Source organism: Nyctereutes procyonoides, unplaced genomic scaffold (genome assembly GCF_905146905.1).
Source record: "Nyctereutes procyonoides isolate TBG_1078 unplaced genomic scaffold, NYPRO_anot_genome, whole genome shotgun sequence".
Taxonomy (NCBI): Eukaryota; Metazoa; Chordata; class Mammalia; order Carnivora; family Canidae; genus Nyctereutes; species Nyctereutes procyonoides.
The window spans coordinates 15,330,390-15,346,084 of NW_026575035.1; the positions used below are offsets into that span (position 1 = coordinate 15,330,390).

The following is a 15,695-nucleotide window of genomic DNA, read 5'->3' on the forward strand; positions in this document are numbered from 1 at the left end:
AGACAAACAGACATTTCTCCAAAGAAGACATGCAAATGACCTACAGACACATGAAAAAATGCTTCACATCACTTGTCATCATGGAAATACAAATCAAAACCACAATGAGATACCTCCTCACATCAGTCAGCTGTAATCTGACTTAATTAATTAATCACTTTTAGCCAGGAAAAAACAAATGTTTGCAAGTATGCAGAAAAAGAGGAACCCTCTTACACTGTTGATGGGAATGCAAGCTGGTACAGCCACTCTGGAAAACTGTGTGGAGGTTCCTCAAGAAGTTAAAAATAGAGCTACCCTATGACCCAGCAATTTCACTACTAAGGATTTACCCCAAATATACAAATGTAGTGATCTGACGAGCACCTGCATCCCAGTGTTCATAGTAGTAATGTCCACAATAGCCAGTGTGGATGTCCATCAACCGATGAATGGGTGAGGAAGATGTGTGTATATACACAATAGAATATTACTCAGACATCAAAAAGGATGAATGCTTACCATTTACATTGACATGGATGGAACTGGAGGGTATAATGCTGAGCAAAATAAGTCAACCAGAGAAAGACAATTATCATATGATTTCACTCATATGTGGAATATAAGACATAGCACAGAGGATCATAGGTGAAGGGAGGGAAAACTGAATGGGAAGAAACCAGAGAGGGAGACAAACCATGAGAGACTCTTAACTATAGGAAACAAACTGAGGATTGCTGGAGGGTAGGTAGTTGGGGGGGCATGGAGTAACTAGGTGATGGGCATTAAGGAGGGCACATGATGTGATATGCAACTGATGAATTACTGAACTCTACATCTGAAACTAATGATGTATTATGTTGGCTAATTGAATTTAGATTTTTCTAAAAAGATATGGTCAACTGAAAAAGGAACTAGGATTTGATGTGATAAATGTTATCATGGGGACAATATGGGGCACTCTAGCTCCTTCCTCATTGAGGCTTAGTTGTTATGGAAGATTTATCGATCCTATGCATGTCTAAATTTAAACATAAAGATGAGTAGAACATAATGTGAGCAATGCAAAGATATTTGGGAAAATGAAGATGGGTGGAAAAAGTTACTTTGGGACCTAAGAGGAAGAAACAACAGGTTTAGAGTATAGAAAACTAAGGATTTTGATCCCAAGAGCAATGTGAAAGTAATACAGAATTTTAAGCAGAAGAATGACATGCATTATTTTGAAATTTAGAAACATCACTCTGGCTGCAGTAGAAAATAGAAAGTTGGATACCACTGAGAAATTGTAGGTAAAGATATTGGTGACCTCAGTAAATGTAACTAATAGAAAGGAGTGGAGCATTAAACAATTCATCAGAATTAACACGTGAATGACTGGGGGAAAGCAAGGAGAAAAAAATGATGCCCTCATTTATGTTTTATGTAATTCGGTAGTTTTAACTTCTGTTTTTATGTAAATGGTAGAACAATTTACAGTGAGTGATAGAAGAGTTTTTGGAAGGAAAGAAGAGGAGTTCAGTTTGAAATATGTTGCATTGCAGTTGAATATGGAAAATCCATAGTTCGCTCACTTAGTAGTTAGATATGTGGGCTTAATATTGTAAGACCTAGGATATGTATATAGGTATGGATGTTATTCACATATACACAAATGACAGAGGTGTCAAATCCTAATTAAGGAAGAATGAAAATGAAACATTGAATTTGTTGACAGCTGTCAGAATGTGCCCAACAAAGATGAGCTTTTGAGAACAATCTTAAGGGGAATGTAAAAGCCAAAATATCATTGGTTGAGAAATAGGAAGTGAGGAAGTGAAATCAGTGAATGAAAGCTACTCTCTTAAATAGATGGCTGCTAAGTGGAGGGCAGATACCACTGAACAATGCTCGCTTAAAAAAAAAAATCTATCTTGCTCGAAAGAGCAGTATTTTTTCATGCACGTAGAGCTAAATTCTACCAACTATGTATTATTGCCAAACTAGAATTAAACCACCAAACATAGGTCTGAGATTTATTAGGCTTCATATATTTTGTTTTCCTTCCCTTGCTAGGAAAATCAGGATGTTTACAATTACTTGGAATACAATTTGGCTTTTATTTTCATGTGTAATGTTAAGATTGGGTATAAGAGTCAGAGACAGATAAAAAGAAGAGAAACCCAAGCATATTTCTCTTGGATTTGGATCAGCTGAGTTTCTCCCTGAAGGATGGAAGTAAGCTTATTAAAATGAAAGTGCCTGCTCTCTTTTAATTATTATTTCAAAATGTCAAATCTCTGGCTTGAAGGCCTGACTAGCTGAGCATTAGCCCTTGAAACAGTCAAAAGGCACAGTGTAAGAAAGTGAGTTTGAGTGTGATGAAATCTCCCTGTTCCATTGATTCTAGTGATCAGAGCCATGGGAGGTTAGGGCAGCTGTCCAAGATAAAGGTCAGTAGAATCTGGGTGCCAGTGTATTTCTGCAGAGCCCACCGTTAGCTTAGTGTGCAGATATTGCATACTAAATTTACACAGCACAAAGATTCTGATCATAAGTCTTTAATCTTTGTTAGTGAGACAATGGACTAAATTTTGCATCCAACATTGACCTGATGCTATAAATCTGTAAGTCAATAGCTAAGAAATTTGTCAAACCCATGATAATTATTTTTTCAGCTTATAGCAATTCTAGTTCATTGGTCACCTTGTTGAGTGGGCCATACCATGCTGTGACAGCTATGTACTGATAAGATAATTGGGTAAAAATTATTTGATCATTTGAGTTCAAATAAGGGAAGGGATCTAAATTATTTTAAAAATGATTCTCAATATAATTAGTTGAATTCGCATCTAAATCATATTTTATTATCCTTTTTATTTAGCAACCTCTTCTAATACACATCATTATAATGGCATTTACTGTCTTTATTTAGCTAGCAATTTTTTTCCTCAAGTAATATGGGATGAAGCTGTAGTACAGGAGTTGAGAGCTTGGGATCTAGAATCAGACAAGCCTGTTTAGAATTTCAGATCTACTATTGACTAGCTGGGTAATCTTGAGTGAGCTATTGCTTTCTTCTGTGTCTCAGTATCCTCATCTATAAAGAGATGGCAGGAATGGTACTTCTTGCCTTGAGATGTGAAGATTAAATGAGATAACTCAAATATTGCTATAGTAAGCATTCAGTGAGTAATACTGGGTCTGAATTTGATATTTATTGCGTGCTCTGATCCCTAACAATTCATAAATAAATTACCTTGCATATCTCACAGGCTGAGCTAGGGGAGCAAGCAACATAGCCATAGCCTCTGAAAGAAGGAGCAGGGCAGCTTAGCACTGGCAGGGACCATAGGAGAGCACAGTCTGCCTTGACAACTCTCCCTAGCTATGTGTCCAGATGTGACTCCTCTCTCCTGCCGTGACAAGGCTCACACTGGTGCAGGCTGGACTACTTGTTGCTGTATATACTTCTCTCGTTCAAGTTGCTGGGCTAGCTCCAAGGTGCTAAAGCCCAACGTACCTTGTTGCTACTCCCACCTTTTGCCAACCTACCCAGGGAATGACTGAAGTACGAGTCAGAGTCACAAGGGCCCCTGTCTCCATCCACAATGCGTAGTTTTCCCATAATATTTGCTCCTTCTGGAGAAGGTCCTGGTGCTGACCATTAGGTACAAGGGGCTTTGATGCTTAGTCATAGTACTAAAATGCTTATTTTAGAAGAAGACACTAAGTTCACTTTTCATGGCAGCTGCCATTAGCTCACACAGACCATGGTAAATCCTAGCTCTCTCAATGGTCTCCAGGAACTGCTCTGCAGTTGGGGCCTGTTCTGTTATGCGGTTGGTGTTCCTGGAGTGTTTGCAGGTGAAAATCTTCTCTACCAGCTGGTTATAACTCAGTTTCCCAACTGCACTCCCAGCCTCATAAGTCTGGGGATCAACAAGCCAGCCATAGTATAGAGTTATGCTTAGTGGGCCAAAGATCCTGCACTCAGATGCACACTTAGAATCTGAGACACCTGTGAATTGCACATTGATATTAAGACTTACAGCCGGTTTAGGCAGCGTTGTCATTGCATCATGCACATTCTGCTGAAAATGAAGCTGAAGTTCCTCCGATTTCGGGGGACTGATAGACAGGAGGTAATCTCTCCAAGGTGGGCCATGAGATCATGTAATGTGATCACTTCCTTCTGAGAGAGCAGCATACACACACACAGAAATATGACATATAGATACACATATGACATATAGATGGCATCTTTATATAAAATTGTTAGTTTGGGTTTTATTGGCTCCTATGGTGTGCTCCAAGTGTTCCTTTAAAGTAATGTTCTTAGTGTTTTTTAAATAATTGTCTAAAAAATGTTTAGATGTTGTTAGTTCACATAACATTTTGATTTCTACCCTCATCGTCTTTCACATTACCTTTAAAGTATAGTGAAATGAAAATATTTAACATTGGAAAGAGAGAGAGAAAATAGAGAACATCTCATCTTCTGTTATAGAACCCAAAATAGAGGGGAACCGGGTGGCTTAGTGGTTAAGCATCTGCCTTTGGCTTAGGTCATGATCCCCGGGTCCTGGGACTAAGTCCCACACTGGGCCTGCTTCTCGCTCTGCCTATGTCTCTGCCTCTCTCTGTGTCTCGAATAAATAAATTAAAAAAAAAAAAGAACCTAGGGATCCCTGGGTGGCGCAGCGGTTTGGCGCCTGCCTTTGGGCCAGGGCGCGATCCTGGAGACCCGGGATCGAATCCCACATCGGGCTCCCGGTGCATGGAGCCTGCTTCTCCCTCTGACTGTGTCTCTGCCTCTCTCTCTCTCTCTCTCTCTCTGTGACTATCATAAAAAAAAAAAAAAAGATTTAAAAAAAAAAGAACCTAAAATACGTGTGTGTGTGTGTATACAGACACACATACATACAGACATATACACATGGATGTATATACATATATGATATGTATAAATACATATATGTGTATATATTTATGCATACATATGTGTATGCATATATGTGTGTAAACACATTACCATAATAGGCACACTTTACGCTATGTAAAATACATGTGCTTGTTTTTCCTTATATTGTAACAATAGAAATGTATAAATTTTAAAACAACAAAACATAAAAAGACAAAATGACTTACTTAAAAGGTAATTATTATTTTGGACAATACTTTCCCCTTCTTCTAACACCGAATGGTAAGAGATTTCAAATCCATCTTGAGATGTCACATAGGTAATATATGTGACTAACAAGTTCTGTGTTTCTCCTGAAAGAAAAATAGAAAAAGCTCCGCATCATCTGATACTAACTTCATAATGGGCTCAATTGAAGGACATGTGAGAATTAGCAATTCTGAATTTCATTGTTATGAAGTTTGGTTACTCTTCTAAGCCCCATTTAGTTTTATTTGACTATCAAATGTTATAAACAATTCTGATAGGAATGATGGAAATGACTGTGCCTATAAAAATAGTGCTCAAAATTTGTAATCAGAACAACAAAAATTGTTTCCAAATGTACATGAGATTATCATCAACAGAATTTCAGTGGATAAAATACTTCCTGTGTATGTGTGTGTGTGTCAATCCATTAGAAGATTTAGTCTGGTCTCCCTGACATAAGGGTGATAGGTTTCTATCTCTTAGTCTAATTAACACCTTTAATCTTTTTTAATGGTTAGGCATTCACTCTTTGGTTTTGAGGCATGCTAGAGATAAAAGCACGGGAGGCTGGAGGTTAATCCTTCCTGTACTTTATTTCTTAATTTCTGCCACAGGGATTCCCTTTCTATCATGACTATTTATTCAGGAACCCTGATGATATGCTTTGAGTAAGAGACAACAGATAGTTGGTTTAGAACTATCATTCAATATTACTTAGATATCAAATTACAGGTTTGTAATTAATAGCTGTTAAATGAACACAATTCCAATTTCTTATATGTCTTTTTTATGATTATGCATCAGAAATGAATCAAATTAGGGCTTTTAGAATTGATATTGAAACTAGATAGCACCACTTTAACTTATTCTAAAAGATGGGAACAATGGTGGCAAACAACCCCAGATTTAGTGAATCAAGGATGTTATAGATGAATACTAGTGTATTGATGGTGGTTTGCTTTTTCTCACTAAAATGAAGAATAATTGAATTTCCTGGGATTGATAATAGAAATATATTGATTAAAATTTGGCAATCAGTAGATTATAGAGGTTTGATTTTTCACTTTAGAGTTAGGAATTTTTTTTAGTGAGTATGAGTTACATGTGTTTTGACAATTTGCCCCCAAAGTCTTAATATATTTTTAAGACAAATCTGTTTCCAGAATTTTTGAAAATATATTGAGATTTTATTTGTAAAAATTCTCTCTTCTTCAAAATCCTCCATTAGGAATTTTAAGCCAACCTAGGTTTTTAAGTATTTTGAAATTAATAAAACCTCTTCAATAGATTTGTATGACCTGAGATTTCAGCTCAAATATTATATATTTGGTATATGTATATTTATATTTCTTCAACCAATTTTGCTTTAATTGAACCAATATGCCATCTCTTCAGAATTATAACTGAAGAAGAGCTTTTCAAAATGGACTTGTTTTCTTTAAAAAAAAAAGAGAGAATTAAAATAGTCTCAATTTTACAAGGATTATTAAAATAAATGTTTCTGAATATTACATACACACATGCACACGCACATTCTAAAGATCTCTACATAATTTTAAGGTAGAAAAACTCAGGAGTTAAGGATGCTAATTAAATATTTTAAAATGGGACAAATTCCCTAGAAAGTACACATATAGGCAAATTATAAATTAAGGCACTTTCAGAATTTTTTATTATGAGCTTTTTAGAATGTTTGGTAAAATATATATGTGGAACACATTTGCAAAGAAAAATATAATAATCAGCTCTATCTTTACTTCGTGCTATGGGCATTACATTTATTCTGAATATCTAACTACATAAGTAAAATATATTGGTTTAAAAGAGATTTATTTTCTTTTAAAAATATTCTCTTTAGTGATTTGTGAAGGGAAAAAAAGAATAATGAATAATATAACAGCAGTTGAGTGAACTTGAGTATTACCTGCTTTGTGTCTTCATAAACCTAACTTCCCAATACAAACAGATGATTATTATTCATTCTAACTTTTCTTTACATTTTTTTGGACTTTGCAATTTTTATGTGCTTATTGAGGGATATCTACGTACAAAATACATTTTTTTTCTGTCCTGCCTCATCTCCTGCCATTATATTGACTAGCTACTTGTTTTTGACCAGAATAATAATTGACCTAGAATAACTGTTAGATTCCATGTCTTTAACTGAGAAATGAGGATAATGTCTGCTTTAGATTGTGTGTGTGTGTGTGAAAACCAAATATAATGTTTACAAAGTTCCTAGCACACAGACTGCACTCAACAAATATTAATGTCTCTTTGAGACATTTCCCATCTTGTAAGTAGCTTCCCATTACACTATCAAGTTGTGGTAGTTAAATGGATATCATATGTCATCTTTTGAAAAGCCAGAAAGCCATGATTCAAATAAGTATTACCTTTCCCAGGAAGATTGTCTTTGTTCTTCTCTTTTTCTCTCTCCTTCATTATTTTTATGTTAAGTGTCTGAACCAAATGCTTTGCTATCTTTCCAGCTTCTTTTCCTTTTCTTTTACAGTCATTGGCTTATAGCAACTACAGCAAGTTCATCTGCAGTAGAAATCGGAAACCAAAGCACATGACAAGTCTGTACAGAGATTAGACAGTGCAGTTAGAAGTGTTGTAGTGATGTGGGCCAGCCAGTAGAAAGAACTCCTGTGATCCATCCCTCAACTCTACCTCTCACAGTCCTGTCAGGAGCCAGAAGGTCTAGCTCCTGGCTTTGTTTCCCTTTGGAAGTCTGTTCCCAGGCCATCTTCATGGACCCGTTACCAGAGTGGTCACACATATTAAGAAAAGTTTCACTGTTGGAGTATAATGCTTGACTCTCCAGTCTTGAAATTCATAAGAATTTTATCTGTAAATTTACATCTTGTGAGTGAAGTGATATGGGACAATGGAGCATGTGGCCAGGACTTGGAGCCTGGTTCACACACTCTCCTCCTCCTCAAGATGGTTTCTCTGGCCAGCTCCCAACACCCTGCTCCCTCATGCCCTGGGCCCTCCTCACTCTCCTGCTCCATGATTGCTGATGCCCTCTGCCTGGTGTGGCCACCCATATGAGACTCTCATCCTTCCATCCCCCTTTGACCTCTGTGGGGCCTGGGCAAGGACTTGGGATGGATAGAGGTCAAGGACACATGTCCAGTGGTCTTTCAGGGCAGGAAATGGCAGCAGTATCTCTCTCTCAGTAGGCAATTCCATGGTGTTGATCCTGTCACTCATCCTTTGGGGTCCAGGAGGGCAGCATGTCCAGTTACAGGAACTCCAATCTTTAAGGAGGCATGCTGTCAGGTCCACAACGTACTGGGCATCAGTAGTGGGAAGGGGAGATTGACTTCCCCTTGCACCCAGGTCTGTGGATCTGGCAGGTGGTTTCAGGTAGGTGTCTTGGCAGTGGTGGCCTCATGTCTACTAGGGTGCAGATGGAGTCCCTGGGCTCCTACAAGGGTCTGCACTTTCTGAGTATTTCCATGGCAGGTGAGGGTGTCATTAAATAGCAAATAAAAGTGATATGACAGGTCAAGAAAGAAACCACAGAGAAAGGAATGAGTTTTATTTTATTACCTTTAATGACTCTTATCCTTTTCATTTTGAAAAAGGGACCTTGCATTTTAATTTTTTGTTCAGTTAAAATTATAGGCCCTGCTTGTTGGTTTGTTCTCTGAATATTCTGCATTGGATACCAAAGACTATATTCAGTTTCCCATTCTGTTCTCTCTTTCAGCCTAACCAGTCACTGTGAACTCTAACCAGAGAGTTGGTTTGCTGAGGGTCCTGGACAGCCACATTGTCCTTTAACTTCACACACCCTACTGGAGCTTGAGTATTTGCTCCCTAAGAAACATTGTCATGAGTCAAATGTTAACTACAAAATTTATAGTAAAAGTGCTAAGGGGTCCTTAAAATGATATTGAAAATATTCATACATATTCCTAATATTTACCTTACTATGCTATTCCTTAATGTTTGTCCTTTAGTATTTTTTCCATATAATCAATATTTCTTGATTACCTACTAAACATCATGCACTCTGCTAAGTACTGGGAATACATTCATTTATTCAACGGACATTTATTTAATGTTTACTAGACTCTGAGCTCTATTCTAGAGATTAAGGTTATAGTGGTAAAAAAGAGAGCCAAGATGTTTGCTCTTGTAGAGTTTATACATTAGTGGAATGAGGAGCAGTAGATAGACAATAAACAAGTAAATAAATAATGTCCAACTTTCATAAAGCTTAACAATATTCAGAGGTTCCTGAAATTGTTTGAAGTTTTACATTACCTTTATAGAACAGTGCATACAGACACACACACACACACACACACACACACACACACACACCTGTTCTTTTAGTCACTAGAAATATGGATTGGTTTTTCTAGCAGAGGGAACTATTTTTTCTAGGTATCCTATTTTATCAATAGCCAATGGAAGTTAATGGTAGATATAATCAATAAGTCTCATGTGCCTAAAGGAACATAGGCAAAGGAAGACTAAAATGCTTGGGAAAATTATGAAAAAGCATAGGTATTAGGCAATTTTTTTTGGTAGAACTAGGGTTTATTAAGTTATGCTTTAGTACAAGCTCTGGGGGTAACCCATGGTGCTCTTTCTTGAGCAATGACACCAGGAAATTGACAGCTAAGTGAATGTTGTACACAAGTTCATCATCTGTCATCTTCACATGGCCAACAGCCACTGGCAGACACAGTACCTTCTTTATCTGTAATTTGATCATAAACTTCACGTCATCCATTTTGGCCATGATGTTCTTAACATGGGTCTTTGAGGAAGGGAACTTGCCAGCCTTATTCAGGTCTGGGCCCAGGATTTGTGGGACCAGAGATTCCAAAGCCAAAAAGGCATCAAACTTCTTGGCCAGCTCCTTAAAAATTTTTTTATTCTTGTTGAGTTTCTTCAGTGCCTCAGTATTCATGCGGGGAATAGCTACAGCCTTGGCCTCATCACAATGCTGCTGGTCACCTAAAACACATATGGAGAACTTCAGGCAAGGAGTGAACTTAAGCCTGATGGTGCCTGAGAAGCGTCTGTCTGAGAGTCAGAATTCTGCAAGCTGATCTGCAGCAACACTATCTGCAAAATATCCTGCACACCTCTTAGAAGGTGTCATGGGAGACTTTGCTGCTCATGGTGCCTCATGCCACAATAATCGGAAAAGAGTAGGCAAATAATTGTGGACATTAGTTTGTAGATCACATAAGACATTAAAGTTCTGGGGGAGACATGATTGGAAATGAGACTTTTTAAAAGATTAAGGTAGTGCTGGGCACCTGGGTGGCTCAGTTGGTTAAGCATCTGCCTTGGGCTCAGGTCATGATCGAGTCCTGCATAGTGCTCTCTGCTCAATGAGGAGTCTGTTGCTCTCTCCCCTCCTTTCCCTGGCTTGTGCTCTCTCTCTCTCTCTCTCTCTCTCTCTCAAATAAATAAATAAAATCTTTTCTTTTATTTTTTTAAAAGATGAACATAGTGTTAATCTATTTGGTGCTGTGGCTCACACAGAAAGTACAGGTGAGACTAATTATGATGCCATGGAAAACTACACAATTGGGAAGTGACAAATGTTTGAATTAGCACCAGGACATTTGGATTAGATGTGAAATGTGGATTGACATGATTTGGGATGGGTGCTATGGAAGACAGAAGAATCAAAAGTGACTGAAGTTTTGACTCTACATGATAAAGAGAGGAATGGATACTTCCACAGGATCAAAAATAGATGATGAATTTAGAAAATGAACAACAGAAACTAACTAAAAAGCAACGTGTATCCATGGTGTCCCACCACCCAATGTCGTTAAAAGCTGGACCCCACTGTTCTCCCTCTTCACTAGCTTCTTTACTGTGTCAAGTCAAAACTTGACAACGTGGCTGACAGTCCCATTTGCCCTTACAGGCCAAATAGCATTCACTGTCATTGCAAATAACAGCATTTCCTCAGTGAAGGTTGAACTAAATTACTTTAACAAGGCTAAATTAAAAATCAAACATGTTGATGCATTTAATGTGAGGCACAGAGGACACAAAAGATCATCAAAAATGAGTGGCAATATTGATTGTCATAAACAACCCTTCATGGAATAAAATAGATTCAGTGCTGACCCCTTGAAATGCAGTTACCCTATTCCTAGTATATTTACTTACAGGTTATGTAATTTAGGAGAATGATTTCTTTTTTACTTTTTTAATGTGTTATCTTAACCTTTCTTTCCTCACCACAATCTATTTTTTCTCATAAATGAGGATAATGGTGATAATAATGACTCCATATTAAAGTTTAGAATTTCATGAAAGTCTTTCATTCTTTTATATTAAATGTATAAAATAGATCAAGTATATCTAATTATACTTGCTTTGCAGAAAAAAATCTTATAGATTTTAAAGATGTTCTGACAAATAACTTGGATATTATGAAGCAGGAAAATTTTTATTGACTCTGCTGAACTTTTACTTTATTTCCATCCATTTCCTAATGGAAGTCTGTGCCCTACCTGAGCCTTACTATTTTGGAAGTTTGAATTCTATAAAAGAGCAGAGGATGATCTTTTAATTTGGTTGTGTTATAAAATGTTAGAAACATCATGAGATTATCTGAAATTTGTTTAGATTAAATCTTTACAGAATACTTTAGATTTAATCTTACAACTCATATCTAAGAAAACTTGAGATTAAATTTAAAAAATTCTGGCAGAAATTCCTGGCATTAATATTATAATTCGTTGTTGAAAATTCATGGATCTTCTTTTACTATTTTAGAAAATAATTATATTTTTTAATATTTATTCTTTATTTTCATGGACAGTTTCACCAAATCCTAGAATAACATGTGTCAAATGTGGAAAGTACTGCTCTAAGATTTTTAATATAAACAAGTACAACTTGGTAATTTTTATATGTTTATGTAAATATAAATTTCTAGGAATTTATGATTGATCCAGCCACAATAAGGTATTATAAGAAGTTAAAAGTATTTCTGGAATAAATGTGTAAGTCCTATATTTGTTTAATTATTGTAAAGTATGGTAATCATGCTTTCCTGCCTAGTATCTGTTATCAGAATTGCAGTACTGGGTAGGATATGTCATGGATATGAAGCAGATTAAAAATTCTTATTTTTTTTCTTACTTTATATTCAGAATGTAATTCAGCCCTGACATATAACATTGCATGAATCATATTCCCATTCTTCAACCTAATATCCCAATAAATCCATAATAGTGTCTCCAGACATTTCTGCCAATCCTACAATATTTCCCATCTTTAGCCCATCCATTACTCTACCAAAGTTTTCTCTCTAACATATAGATTTGATTATATCCCTCCTATACTTCAGAGCTATGTCTATAGAATAAAATTCCTTTTTGTGATATTCAAAGACCTTCAGAATCTGGCTGTCACAAACATTTTATTCTCTCAATAAATAATTACTAAATCCTTGCTCATTGCAGAACCTTTGTGGTAGCAGGGGTTCCTGGGAATGGGAAAGAATACTGGTCTTTGTCCTAGGGTAGCACATAGCGAACAAGCAATTACAATGCAGTGTGGTCAGTGCTTTATCTTTACACGTGTGTAAAGATTAGTTCAAATTGCAGTAGTGTCTGAGACTTGTTTAATGGCTAGTTAATCAGATGCAAAAGTGAAAAGATCTTCTGGAAAAGGAAAATGACTTACACAAAGTCTCAAAGTCATTACCAAACGTAATATGCCCCACAAAAGGCAAATAGTTCCCTACACTGGTGTATACAGTTTCAGGAGTCTTGGACAGGTAGGATGTCAGAAGTAATTACAAGTAGCTTTCTGGTCACCTGGGTGGCTCAGTGATTGAGCATCTACCTTTGGCTCAGGGTGTGATCCCAGGGTCCTAGGATCAAGTCCTGCGTTGGGTTCCCTGCAAAGAGCCTGCTTTTCCCTCTGCCTACGTCTCTGCCTCTCTTTGTGTGTCTCTCATGAATAAATAAATAAAATCTAAAAAAAAAAATTACAAGTAGCTTTCTGTTCAAAGGGATATAGTCTTTATCAACCTATAGAAGGAATCATTAAACGGTTTTTGAAAAGGTGCATGAAAGATTATCTGTGGGGAAAAAGAACAAAGGAGAACAGAGGAAAGCAGATAGTTGAGCTAGAGGGAAGCAGATGACATGATATGAAGGCAGGGGAGACTGGTGAAATGTAATAAAAGCAGCATTGCCATAATTTCGTGATGAGGTAGATAGAGAGGAAAAGGAGGAATGCAAGATGACCTCTATGTTTCCAACTTGTGCAAATAGGAAAATGCTGTCTTAGCAGTCCAAGAAAGAGAATGCAGAACTAGGAGACAATCTGAATCAAAGTAGGGCAGAGAAGCAATAATAAGGTTGGTTTGGATCCTGTTGAGTCTGAAATCCCATTAGGGATCTGAGTAGAAATGTTGGACCCTAGGCAATTGGGTAGAGATGCCTCTCGTTCAGGAGATCATTATGAACTTAATTATTGCTCTGGGAATCACTGGGAGTCACCTGAATAGAGGCAAAAGGTGGCCAGTGTTTGTTCAAAAGTCTGTATTCAAGACAAGTTTGTTCTGGGTCAGACTTATAGGTAAATCCTGTGCACCTTTTCTCTGCTCCTGATTTTTTCTTTTTCTTTTTCTTTTTCTTTTTCTTTTTTTTTCTTTTTCTTAAAAGCCTCCGTGAATTTATCCACTTTTCCTTTTACACACATTCTCCACTGGCAAATATATGACTGTTACTATATGATGCATCAATGAAATTTACAGGTATTGGGTTAAAAAAAAAAAACTCTTGTGATAAGATATTATCATAACTTTTATACATGATAGTATGTTTTTGTTCTTGTTTAATTTTTTAGGCACCCATCCTATGATTATGTTTTCCATTTGAGTTGCAGTATATATCGAAGGTGTACTAATTTTACAAAACTGACCTTACCTTCAATACACTAAAGCCTTCAATTTTTCACTAAAGTGAGAAATTTACTTCAAAGTCATGTGATTTTTTTTCTTGGATAATCTGCCTGAATTTTTCATGTGTTTATTGTTACTATATATTAATTCTTTGTTCCTTCCTGTAATGTTCACTATCATGTAGTAGTCTCTCTTTGACCTATTTCCACAATTACTTTGTTTGGAAGTGCCAAATCATACACAATGTAAAAAGAGAAAAACATTCCATGGGATTAAGCCAAAAGTGACTTAAAAAAATAGGTAACTATGTATCAAATTCTAGTTCATAGAAGCTAAAACTGTAGTCAATTGTTCTAAGGATGTAGAAAAAATTTAAATCTCACTGGTATTCAATGAAGAGCAAAAAAAAATCAACATTTTCTAAAGATAAGGAAATTTCTGATACATATGCTAATGTTTTGCACAAAAACAACATTTAATAAATAATAACATTATAAAAATAGTATCCAGATACAAGGAACCAAAAATGTAAGATGTATAACTGTAAGTAGAGGAAACTCTATTTCTTCCTTCTCTAAAACTATCTAATAAATCAGACAAAGAAGGAAACATTTCAGTGTTTCCTACATGTGTTGCTTCTTTTGGCCATGAATCAAAATGTTATTCCAGTTCTATATTTTTAAGTAAAAGAGCAGTATTAGGCTTATGGATAAACTGAACAAAAAGTATAGAAACTTAAAGCTGTGGTGGAAGATGATACTTTCATTGAGTTTTTAATTCTTCCCGAAGACCTATAGGAAGTCTATTAATTTGTATGGGCCTCAATATCAAGAGGATTGGGGGCATTGTAGGGCTTTGCTCTTCCTGTGTTTGTTTTGCCCACAATAACAGAATACAACTCCCTATAATCACAGTTAACCAGTTTTCCACAGACAGACACTACCATGCAACTTAGAAGGAAGACAAACGATACTATAGAAGTAAAGCCAGAGCTTGAGTCTAAAGAATAAAGCAGAGAAATCAAGAACTTACATAGGAACTTTCTCTGCAAAATGAGAGCATTATCCCTGTAGGAGTGAAATGACTAGACTCGGGGAAATTGGACTAAACTTGTCTCTTACACTTACCGTAAATCCTTTATATATGTGATGATTATTTGCTTTTCAGAATTTATTTTGAATTTTTAGGGCAGTGAAATTATTCTGTGTGATAATGTAATGATGATACATGACATTATTCATTTGTCAAAACCCACAGAATGTACAACGCAGAGTGAACACTAATGTAAACTCTAGAATTTAGTTAATAATAGTGTGTCAATATTGGCTCATCAATTATAAGAAATGTACCATACTAGCGCAAGGTTTTCATAATAGAGAAAAATGTGTGAGGGAGGAGAAAGGTATATTGGAATTCTGTAGTTTTTGCTTAGTTTATCTGTAAACTGAAAACTGATCTTTTGAGTCTATTAATTAAAAAAAAACCATCAAATTGCTCTCCGTAAAAATACAAACTCAGAAAAATAGAAAGAAGGAAAAAATTACTCAAAATCTTACAACTCAGAGATAACTACTCTTCAGATTTTTTGGTCATCATTATTCATTCCCTGTTTCTGTCTCTCTTTCTCCCTCCTTGTTTCTCTCA

General features: G+C 36.2%; 2 pseudogenes; both read right to left on the reverse strand.

Moving 5' to 3' along the window:
* Positions 1 to 3,389: 3,389 nt before the first annotated feature.
* LOC129505239 (ubiquitin carboxyl-terminal hydrolase MINDY-1-like) lies at positions 3,390 to 4,150 on the reverse strand (annotated as a pseudogene).
* A 4,701-nt stretch (positions 4,151 to 8,851) lies between these two features.
* The window catches only part of LOC129505240 (60S ribosomal protein L10a-like), a 33,676-nt pseudogene continuing 26,832 nt past the window's right edge, over positions 8,852 to 15,695 (reverse strand).